The 12283-nt window shown below is 36.7% G+C and overlaps 1 long non-coding RNA gene across 1 annotated transcript; it reads left to right on the top strand.

The window, feature by feature from the left end:
• Positions 1-3037: 3037 nt before the first annotated feature.
• Positions 3038-12037, top strand: LOC141279099 (uncharacterized). Its single transcript, XR_012332855.1, has 3 exons — positions 3038-3121; positions 10765-10812; positions 11952-12037. It is a non-coding gene; the product is annotated as an uncharacterized lncRNA (long non-coding RNA).
• The last annotated feature ends 246 nt before the right edge of the window (positions 12038-12283 follow it).

Here is a 12283-nt window from a genome sequence, read left to right as displayed (position 1 = left end):
AGTTAGTCAGTCATAAATGTTTAAAACAGCAACCAAACTTTTATTCTAATTGAGTATGAGTTGAAAGGCTACCCACTTTGATGTCTTTGCTTTTATCATTTGTATATAGCTAAAAAACTACTATTATGCCTTTTTTTATTTTTTTTAAAGCCCCCCTTTGGAGTGGTAGACATTACTTGGTTCTGAAAATATACAGGTAGATCAATCTATAATTGCAGGGCTTTTGTGCAGTTTCCAGTTATGCCTATAATCTTGCACGTGCAAATGTTCAAAAGTAAAATTCTTCCCTCTTTTCTCTATTTGATCTCTTTCTCCACATATTTGAGATTCAAGACATAAGGAACACATCTTTGCAGTATTATTTAGGGGGGGAGTTCTTTTAAAGTGTAATAGTCCTCTTACCCCATTTTTTTCAGCTTTTAGTAGAGAGAAATCAAACAACAAATTTTAAATAATGTAACACATTTTAACACTAAAATTCAGTGATATTAATGGCTCCATTTTAGAGATTTAGGTATTAAGACTAGGAAGTGAAATGACTGTCAAGGACCTAGAGCAATCCATTTGGCAATATGGCAGAAATCTCAACCCTGTACCATCCTAGTACCTATTAAAGAACAAAAGTGAAGAAACAGAGACAGTTAAAAAAAAAAAAAAAAGTATGAAAAAGTACACCTGTTACAGCTGCTTGAGGGCATTTTTCTGTTTTGTTTTGTTTTTTTTTCAGGAAATATCCATAAAAAGGGAATCTAGGCTAGATGAAGATTATCTCAAGAGAAAAAATACTGTGAACCAGTAAAACGATAACTTGTCATGACAATTAGGCATATGGATAAAGATTCAACAAAAACCATAAGGTTGAAAATGCTAAATAATAATTTAGGAACATTGCCCACCAAGGTTTCTCTGTGATGTAAGTCCTCGCATGAAAGTATTTGTTAAAATCTTTCATACTAAGACTATATACGTTGTAATAAACAAAGCACACAGAGAAAATGACAGATGATTCCTGAAAAGAACTGGTAACTGTAGCTAAAATGGTACCCAAAAGAAACTGTATATTTAGGCCTTAAATGGTAGGCAGATTTGGTTCCACAGTCTTGTCGTATTTGGAATTTAACTGAGAAGAATATAAAATAGTGAAGTAATGTTGAAGCAAAGATAGGAAAAAAACAATAATAAAGTTACTTATGGATTCTGTATTATGAGACTATGATATTTATAAAATGTCAACCTCTAATCTCCTCCATCTATAAAATGATACACTATGACCTAAGGGTGGGTTGGTGTGAGATGTGAGGGTGATCATATTACCCTACTTCTCTGCAACTTCCAAAGGTGTTTGCATTACCCAAGCCAGATAAATCAATTCCCTTACTAGAATGTTTAATTTTAGTAAAACTGGGGGGAAAAGACTCTCTTGTATCTGTCATCACCAAAGTACAAGGATATATGTAGGACCATAAGTACTTATTTTCTACACAAGTTGGTGAAAACAGATGAAGCAATAAAATAACAAGATTGAAAAATGAGAAAGATTGAGGAAGAGAAAAATATTGAGAGAGAAGTAATTTTAGCAGCATTGAGTCTGGTTCCTGTGTCTGAGGTTCTTAGGTTTTCCTCTGGTTCCCCTAGCTTTTCCTTTGATTCAGTGAGCTCCCCCAATATTTAAAAAAAAAAAAAAAAAAATTCTCGGGACTTCCCTGGCGGTCCAGCGGTTAAGACTGACTCCGCGCTTCCACTTCAGGGTGTGCGGATTCCATCCCTAGTCTGGAATGAAGATTCTGCATGCCGTATGGTGTGGCCAGAAAAAAAATAAATAAAAAGAATTTCTATTTGGCTTAAACTGGTCTGGCGTGAGTTGAGTTTCTGTCACTTAAACCGAAAGAATTTTGGACCAAGAGAAAGCATGACCTGAGTTGATCATTTTGTGACTCAACAGCATGAAACTTTCTGTTTCACATTGAAGAGTTAGAGGTTAATAGTAAAATGTGCATAGAATTACACCATGAAACAAGTCAATTCCAAATGCTTACATTCTAGCCTACTTATTTTAGCTCACATGTTCCACTGAAACATTTAGTGAAACGTAAAGAATTTGAGAAATCAGGGACTAGAAATGTGAACTAGGAACGTTATTTTGACATGCCCCCTTTATTGTTAGCTTTATTAGAGATAAATTTTGACTCATATACCATATAAATATATAAGTATTGTCTTCTAAAATGAAATTAGTTTTATACTAAATAGTTATTGAAAAAAGTTATCATGGCCTATGAGTAGTTAACTCTGGAGATTGAATATAATGCTTAAGACAAGACCAAGGCAATGTGTTCAGTTTTATTTTACCTCTGTCTCACTTTTCTCCTATGTAAGAGGGGCTCTATAAAAATTATATATGATAATGTATGTGACTCTTAATGCATCATAATGCCCCATTAAATGTTATTTTCTCTTCTTTATTCTAATACTTTATACTGGAGTACTCCCTATTGGAATATGTTAGTTGGTTAGAGAGCAAGAAGAGATTGCTGAACTACAAAAGATATTGCCATCCTCTGCTTCTGAATGTTTTATATTCTGAAGTTCTTCGTGGTAATTTGCTAATAAAAACTGGGTTCCACTACTACAACTATGTTTGAGAACCTCTAATTCTGGTCTGAACTTTCTGCACCTGTGAGACCCCAACTTTCACCGAAACTATCTGTCATGATAGAGACAGATTCTCCTAACCTCACACTTAAGCCACATTCTTTTTATTAACTAAAGTACAGCATAGAATTCAATCTTAAGTGTCCTTCCTTGATCTTTCAACTGGCATATTTAATATAGAGAAAAACTAACTCCCAAGAGGCACCCAAGTGTATTCCAAGGACAATGAATCAGTGTTAGGCGAAAGGGGAAATTTTGAATCCAGTACGGTTTTGGGTATTGGTCACTCAGATTGTCCTCTGGTTCTGTTGGCCTCATGCCTGCCTCCGAGGGAAGTGGGGGAAGATTGCAAAGATTGACTAGAAGCTGAAAGGACTCTTTCACTGGAATCGCTGAAAGATTTTGGAAGCCCAAGGCAATAGTACTTTGCAACCTCTGTCCTAGTGTGATCAAAGCAGGGGGAGGAGGGGTAAGTAGAAGAGTGTGGGGTACTTTTCTTTATTCAGGGTTTCTATTGAGCATGAAAATGTCACAGTGACTGAGCAGTGGATCAGCTGACAATTGGAATGCAGAAAAATTGGAGATGGTATTTCATTGTGATGAGTCTTGGAGATTTTATTGCAGTATTGATGATTTGGGATAAGATTAAGAGTATAGTAGGCATTTGGGGATGGGGAACCTTTCAGTGGTTCTGATATCACTGATATATCCATATCAGGAGAGAAAGGAAGTGATATATGCATGCAGTAGCTGGGAAGACTACTTCCTTAGCACAGTAAGATAATCTTAGATCTATTTTGGAGTAACAATGCTGTAAAGGGTCTGAGATCCACTAAAGCCTTCAACAATTTGAATTGTGTGCTGTGAGAAAAAGAGTGAGATATCATGAATATCCAAAAGCAAAAGCTTTAGCAGGATTTTGCAGAGACCAGTGTTGGAGGAGATCCTTGGAAACTCTAAAGACCTCAACTCAGGCATCTTCACTCAAGAGCTTCCCAGTTTGAATTAGTGTCCCAGTTCTGGAGGCCTTCTTATTTCTATCCCATCACCAAATAGTTACAGAAACTTAGAGTTTGTTGGGAGGTCAGTCTTCTCATCAGACAAATTGGGGTTTGAATCCTAGGTCTCTCGTGTACATGTTTTTGACTTTGGTCTAATCACTTCACCTCTGTGAGCTTCTACTTCTTCATCTCTATGGAGATGGAATAATAACTTCACTGACCTCATAGGTTTTTTGTGAGGCCCAAATGAGGCAGAGTATGTTGTGTGTGCTCAATAAATATCAATTAAAACTAATTTTTCTCATTACTTTGTAACTATAATCATGCTTAAATGTGCTTCACTGGACTCTCTTACCCCTCTATAGCATGATCTTTCAATTTCTTTCTCACTAATGAATGCTATAGATTCTGTATTTTTTATGTTATGCTCTTAAGAGAGATTGTTATTGGCCTGAGTCATCTTTCTGATATTCATGTCATATAATTAGATATAGGGGCAATTAGGTGAAAAGATACACACACACACACACACACACACACACACACACACACACACAATGTGTGTGTGTGTGTGTGTGTGTGTGTGTGTATTTGATGGTCAGCAAGTCAGACAGATAAAATATATTTATTTAGTACCTACTTTGTACCAAGCAATATGCTAACCACAGGGATATAGCTCTGAGCACAAAATAGAGTTGATCTTCCTGGACTCCCAGGACTTCCTGGACTTTGCAGGAATTTTTATATGGACTAAAGCTCCCAAAGATAGGTGGGGATACGTTGTTATTTTGATCTTAAAACCCTCCAGACACTCATGACCTGGGGAAACATGGATTTCACTTTGCAAGGCTGAAGAATAGAGCATTCTGAAGAAAGAAAGCCTTGTGTTTGGAAGATCAAGGTGGAAACACAAAGGAACCTAGTTAAAACTTTCACACTCAATGGGAATTTAGACTAAATGAGGCACATGCCTCATAGCTCTAGAGAAAAAATAATGAAATTGGAAATCATGACGGGTAATACTGTAGAATATTGCTAATACTTAGATGTAAGTCTTTGAAATAGCTTTAGTGTCTAAGGAATAAGAAAAGGCATGTGTTTTGTCATAGTTTAATGTATTTCAGAAAAATTATTACAATAAAAATATTAGCACAGTTGTTTTTATGGAATGTACTAGAGTGAAAAAACAACTCTGGATCCTAACAGATTAGGTGCATGAATTTTGCAAAATATACTAAGCTGTGTTCTGTTAAGTTAGTAATTTTCAATAAAAGATTAAAAAGCATCCTTTAGCAATTCTAATAGTATTATTAGAAGGATAACTAGAATTTCTTGTGGTAAAGTTAGGGAAAAAAAGAAATGTATCAAGAAATCAAAGGGCTTGGGGAGAAAACTCAAAATATAAAATGCTCAAATTTGAGGGTCTGGTTTGTTTTATTTCATGGAATGTATATCTGCCATGCACAAGAAAACTTAATTTACAAAATGAAAAGAGAACAGAGACACAAAACCAGCAATATATTAGGATGACTTAAATGCCAATTTTTGATATTGCCTAGAGCAGTGCTTCTCAAAACTTTATGTGCACATCAGTTGCCGGAGGATTTTGTAAAAATGCAATATCTGATTCAGTAGGTCTGGGATATGGCTTCAGATTCTGCATTTCAAGCATGCTGCTAGGTAATGCTAATGTTGCTCTTCCATTGATCATAATTTTGTCTTACTAAATTTTTAATTGTAGATTTACATGCCGTTGTAAGAAATAATATAAAAAGATCCCTATACTCTTTATCCAGGTTGCCCCAATGGTAACATCTTGCACCTTTGTCAAAACTCAGTTGGAAATATTTCTGTGGCCCTATATGAGTTTGCTATTTTCTTCCATTAATCTATGCATTTATGTCTTCACCAATACCACACAGTCTTTTTTGATGTAGAAATGAATAAATCTTGAAATTGAGTGTACTGATTTTTCCCACTTTTATTTTGTTTTTCAAAGTTGTGTTAAGCTATTCTAGTTCCTTTCCCTTTCCATGTGAATTTTAGAATAATTTTGTCTATTTTTATAAAAATCTCTGCTGAGATTTTGATAGAAATTATATTAATTCTATTTGGGGAGAATTAATAACTTTAGTATGTTACATCTTCCAAGCCGTGAACACAATGTGTCTCTCCTTTATTTAGAACTTCTTTGATATCTTTTATCAGAATTTTGTAGATTTTAGCATAAAAGTCTTGAATGTATTTTACTGGATTTATACTTCTAAATATTTCTCATTCTTATGAGCTATCATAAGTGGTATTATATTTTTAATTTCAGTGTTTACATCTTCTTGCTAGTTTATAAAAATACTATTGATTTTTGTATGCTTATCTTGTATCCTGGAGCCTTGCTAACTCACTTCTTAGTCTGGAATTTGGGGGTGGGGGGGTGTTAGATTCCCTGGAATTTGCATCCATGTAACTTGCGAACAGGGATATTGTATTTCTTTCTCTCTCATCTTGTATGCCTTTTATTTCTTTTTCTTACCCGATAATACTGGGTAGAATTGCTGTACTATATTGAAAAGAATGGTAAGAGCAGACATCCTTGCCTCATTCCTAACCCAGTGGGAACGTATTCAGTCTCTCACCATTAAGTACAATATTAGCTCTAAATATTTCATAGATGCTTTTTATGAAGTTAAGTGAATTTTCCTCTCTTCCTATTTTCCTGAGGCTTCGGGAGTCCATGTAACTTGTCCACAGCCACACCTGTAAACATTAGAGTCTGATGGTTTTCTTTTCAAATCCTGTTCACTCAAGGATCCTAATGCATATGTAAAATTAAGAAGGTTTGAAAAGCATGGCCAGAAAACGGTGAGAATGCAACGTGGCTAAAGCACGAGTGTGTCTATGGAGAGTAGAGAGATTACACCCAGTTAAACTGGTATCTGGAAGACATCTTTAGAGTTTAGAGAATGGGTTGAAATAGGGTGGGACTGGAATCAGGGACCTGAGTTACATGATGTAAATTCCTGTGGCGAGAATTGATGACATCCTAAAGAAAGTGGTAGTCGAGATTGCATTGCTTATGGTTTCTAATTAGTTCCCTTGATCCCAGGTAAAAATAACTTTAATATCTATAAAGAATTACTTAGGATAGCAGTAATTACTGCAACAAATATACCCACACATTTCAGTGGTTTCACACAATAGATTATTTCTTGTGCATGCAACAATCCAGTATTCATAGTTTGCATGTGGCTTTTTACGACAAGATGATCCAGTGACCCAGGCTGCTTGAAGCAAAGTGGCATCCAGTCTGTGGAAGTGGAGAAAGGAAGGAGAAGGAAACTTGCTTTTTAAAATCCTTGGCCAGGAAGTGACATGCATGACTTCTAAAAGTATCCCCTTAGCTGACACTCAGTACCTTGATCATACATATCCACAGAGACTAAGAAATGCATTTAACTGTGTGTCAGGATCAGGGGAGAGGAACAGACAGGTTTTTGTGAGAAGAATTTGCCAAATAAATTAGAAGTCAATTATCTAGAAAATATAAATTCATAAAAGGCTAAAGAGATACTGTTTTTGCACATATGTTACTTCCTACTGCTCCTGTAACAAATTGCTACAAATTGGTGGCTTAAAGCAACACAAATTTACTATCTTACAGTTCTTAAGGTCAGAAATCAGAAATGGATCTCACTGGACTCAAGTGTCAGCAGAGCTGTATTCTTTTCAGGAGACTCCGAGGAGAATCTCTTTCTTTTCTTTTCCCTCTTCTAGAGGCAACCCATACTCCTTGGCTTATAGCCATCTTTCATCTTCAAAGCCCATTGTAATGGCTGGTCAAGCCTCATGATACAATCTCTCTGGTTCTGATACTTCTGCATCGCTCTTACATATTAAGTGACCCATGTGATTACACTGAACCCGATAGGATAATCCAGGATAATGTTCTTATTTTAAGGTTAGATGATTACCTATCTCAATTCAATATAAACTATAAGCACCTCCCCCAACTTTGCCATGTAACATGTAAAATAGTCACAGGTTCTAGGGATTAGGTTATGAGGCAGGGGATCATTATTCTAACTACTACAGCACAGTAGAGTTTTATAGAGAAACATAAATGGATATTATCATTTTATTATATTTTCTGTTAAACTAGGAAATGCAGCTGTAGTGGAAAAATTAAGTAGCTCTGCATTCAAATTTCAGCACTGTCATTGAGTAATTCTGTAACCTCATTAGTTCAGACAAGCTACATAACATCTATATGTTTATTTTCTAACATGTAAAAATGGGAATAAGTAATACTTTTACCATAGATATGTTATTAGGCTTAAAAGAGGCACTATATATTTAAGATACTCCTTGAAACATTGTTCATTAAAAATAAGCTGGATTATTTCAGTGTAGTACTTCTTTCATCCAGGCTTGGAAAAGATCAGTACATCCTTAGATAAAGGCATTTCTTTCAACTTTAACTTTCAAAGCTGGCTGTTTTTCAGCCTGTAGTGAAATGATGGTTCTAAAGTATTTGTCAGGAGAGGGGATATCATCTAAATTCCAAAAGCACTTTTTATATATCAGAAGCATGGGACCCTAAACACAAAAGTTGAGAAACTCGGAAAGGAAAGTTTCTACATATTAGGAAGGAGGCTAGAGAGCCTTCAGAGCTCAGGGCGGGAGTTGGGGGACTGTGCTCTGTGTGAGGAAAGATTTGGAAAAGTAAGAGTTGAGTGAAGATGCTGCTAGAGTCCTTTGGAGAGATTGACCCCAAGAGGAAAAATTACACACAAAAAAGGAAAATGGACAATTACAGAAGAAAGTAGAGTCTCCTCTCTGCAAGTCCACTTGGAACCCAAATATGAAATCATCTTAGAGAGTAACTCCATAGGTGAATGGAGTGAGAATGGCAGTGAAATAAGTTGAGGCAGAAAAAATATCAGAAGTTGTACCCTGATTCTCCTTCCCTGTTGGATGTAGACATTGAACAAATCATGTGTGCCCCCAGTAGGGGAGTGAAAGGTAATTTTCAGATTTCCCAGTATTCCATGAGATCTTCATGGCAAGGGCTGAATTAACAGACCAAAGCCAGGGACTAGCTGGAGAGTTCATTACCATTGAGAGTGGAGGTGAGAATCAGCAAAGTGGGGATCCCTGCCCTCCAGTCATGTTAAGAAAACAGACCTCTAGTTACAACACCACTGAGTATTTGAGCAGTAAATGCATCAAGAACAGGGTCAACACCAGAGGCCAGGGAAGAGCAGTTCCACCTGAACTAGAAGTCAGTGAAGGTCATCAGAGAATGACTTGTTGGGGTGAAAATCACGGCTCTCAAAGGCACATAAAATGCACGTGTCAAACATTTTATTTAACTAATGAATGAAGGAGTGAGGAACATTTTACAAATGTTTGAAAGAAGAATTCAAAGAGCACATATTTATTTAAGTAATCAGGAATGCTGAAATCAATTTACAATAAGTGCCAAACTCTGCAATATCAGGGCAGTAATCAATTGCATTCCACCAGACAAAATTAATTGGCAGTACTATGGACAGGAACCATTCCCACTGCTATCACTTTACTACAATATACAGAGTTGTAAAATAACTCAAAGGCAGAGTGGGAGAGTGTCATAGAATCATATAACTCAGAAGTGTGTGCTAGGCGGGACAGATACCCAATAATAATTTTTGCCCATTTCAGAGTGTTTTCTTTCATGATCTTGCCTGACCAACCATATACATACAGACCACTGTCATATTTTGTCCAGCACCTGTGCATCATCTTGAAAATGAGAATGAGAGTAAGCAACTCTGAGCTTGAAGAGATTGAGTCTCCCATGATGGGAGACTATTAAAAATTCAAAGAAAATAGCATTCTTTGAATGAGTAAATGTAAAGATGTTGCTTTCATCAGTGAAATAGGAGACTTTTATGAAATTTAGTTCCGTGATAGGGAAATAATGAAGTTTCGAGATTTTCCACATTTGGATGGAGACATGTAAATTTTAATCCTAACAAATATGCCAATGGATTAATATAGTTTCTGTTACAAAATAAGATACTCCATCAAGAGTATCCTATTACTATGCATTCAGGAAGGACTAGCTTTGCTCCTTTGTGGGTGAGTATGCAGAATGAGTGGCAATGTGCTTAAGAAAGTAATAGGAAATATAATATTTAAAAAAATCATATCTCTAGCTTATCAGGAAGTGAGGCAGTGATTCTCAGTGATCTGGGAGGGGCTGTGACAGGTAAAATTTGGAAGTAGTTGAAAGACTTTCCTTCTCCCTCTTTGACAGTCTCTTTCCTTTTCTAGTTCCTTCCCTTTCCCATGGGTACCAAGTGCCTTTGTACACCTTTTGGTTTGCCAGACTAAACCAGTGGTATACCATCCAGGTCTGCTGTGTCTCATGCACTTACCTTTCCCAACTACCCCTGCCCTCTAAAATATGACCCACATCAGGGCATATTAGTCAACTTTCAGTTTGGAAATAATACACAGATATATTCCATTAGAATGAGAATGATGCGTAAGAGTTCAAAGGATTGTTCTAAACTGCTACTGGATTTAGGGTATAGAAAAAAAAAATTATTCTGGAGGAATGAACTTTAAGGGATTATGTTCTGGAAGGCAGGTGGGTGGAGCAGGTTTGAGAACTACTTACAGTCTTACACGGGGTCTACAGGTGGCACTTAAATCACAAGTAGGCCTTGCTCATTCTGCAAGTGCGAGAATGATCTTTAACCAATGTGTTTATTTAAGTATAACACATTACGCTGGAATATTTCCAATTTGTTAGACCTCATATATATGTGGTGAAGATATAAGTACACCATCCTGAAGAACAAAATTCAGGAGCAAAGTGTGCATGTATTCTAAAAGTATTTGCCAGATAATTAGAACATGTTCCACTGCTTCAAAGGCCTCCTATATAATACACAGTTAAATGATCATTTTGGAGCTTATTTTGGAGTATTACTACCTCTGAGAAAGCGTTGTTATTGGGCACTGTTTTCTTGGAGACAATGTGTATAATTAAAAACATACAATTCAACTTCTCTGCAGGACATCTACGAAACCATTTATGGGTTGTTTTTTCTTGTCCTTCTAGGTGTTGCTGACTGTGCGCTCGAAGTAATGAGAAGAAAGTCATTTTCAGGTGAGTAGAAGCGTTTTGGTTGCTCTGAACTAAAAAGGCTTATTTAGAGTTTGCATACACTACTACAGTGCACTGTGTTTTATACAAAGCTAATTGCTTTCCTTGGTTTTGCCATTATCCATTTCTTTTTTCCTAATAAGCCTTTCCCCACTAAAGAAATGAAAATGCAGTAGATTTGTATGGCTGGTTGGAAAAAATAAAATGTTCAAAGTAAAACAATATATTAAAAACATCTCCCCACCACTACCACTCCAGTTTATGAGGACTTTACTTCTCATTTATTTTGAAAATAAAATATAAGGGAAAATATATGCATTCTATATATGCTCTTGTGAGTAGATGACCCGAAATGATCATTATCTTTCTGCGTATGTGCAAAGACCACGGATAAGAGAAATTTTTGTGTAACCTTTCTGCTCATAGGTATCCCTATATTTATAATCATCATTACATCCCTTTATTAAGCATTCACCTTTGCCCTCATCTCTGATGGTTGCAGAACAAAGCAACGTAACCCCTCATGGGTCTTGAATTTAGGAGCTTACTATCTAAATCAATAAAATGAGAGACCATTGGTTGAATAGTTGCTTGAAGTCTCACCATCAAGTTTCAAGCCCAATTTATTCTGACAAATGAATTCTAAGTTGGATATAAAATCCAAGCCACTGCCCCCAGGCCATTGCACATTTGATCGTATATGGAGATGTGGTTCTAAACAGCTAATTCAGGATATGATGACACCAGCCACTCAAATATGAAAAAGGTTGTGATTCATGTGAATGTGAAGTTCACCCAGCCACAGGCAGAAGAGACCTACGCCAGCCATGAAACAGACACACAAATTTTCATCAGACTGAGTGAAAGCACTTTAGGGTGAGTTAAGTAGCCCAATATAGCCAAGGAAGGTTATCCCTGAAGACTGCATACTTGAGGGGAGAGGAGAGCAGAAACACAAAAGGGGAGGATTCAAAGCATGAATATGACTTTGGTGGAAAGGACAACATGACAAGAAATGCTGATGGTTTTAAGAGTCAAGAGAGGATGCTGGCTGACAATCAGCAAGAAAATGAGGACCTCAGCTGCCAACCACCAGGATCTGGGCTCTGCTTATAAGCACGTCTCCCCATCCCTATTTCAAGGGCCTCCAGACAAGAGCCGATGTCGGCCGACACCTCATCTTCGGCCTCAGCAGTCCCAAAGCAGAGGAATCAGTCATGCCTACCCAGACTTCTGACCTACAGAACTGTGAGAAAATAAATCTGTGTTGTTTTAAGCTCTTGAATGTGCATAATTTGTTTTGTCATTGATAGGAATGTCAAAATATACATGTCCTTCTTCTCCAAAAGATAACACACATCACACACACGAGGACTGTAGATGCCATGGCAACCTATCGTCTAAATTTTATAGCTAAGTGGCCGCAACAAGAAAAATTAGGGGAAAGCCCTTACAAACTCATCTCACCCTTAAT

The sequence above is a fragment of the Tursiops truncatus genome, chromosome 7 (assembly GCF_011762595.2).
Source record: "Tursiops truncatus isolate mTurTru1 chromosome 7, mTurTru1.mat.Y, whole genome shotgun sequence".
Taxonomy (NCBI): domain Eukaryota; kingdom Metazoa; phylum Chordata; class Mammalia; order Artiodactyla; family Delphinidae; genus Tursiops; species Tursiops truncatus.
Note: the sequence above shows the minus strand (reverse complement) of the source record. Positions and strands in the feature narration are given on the sequence as shown.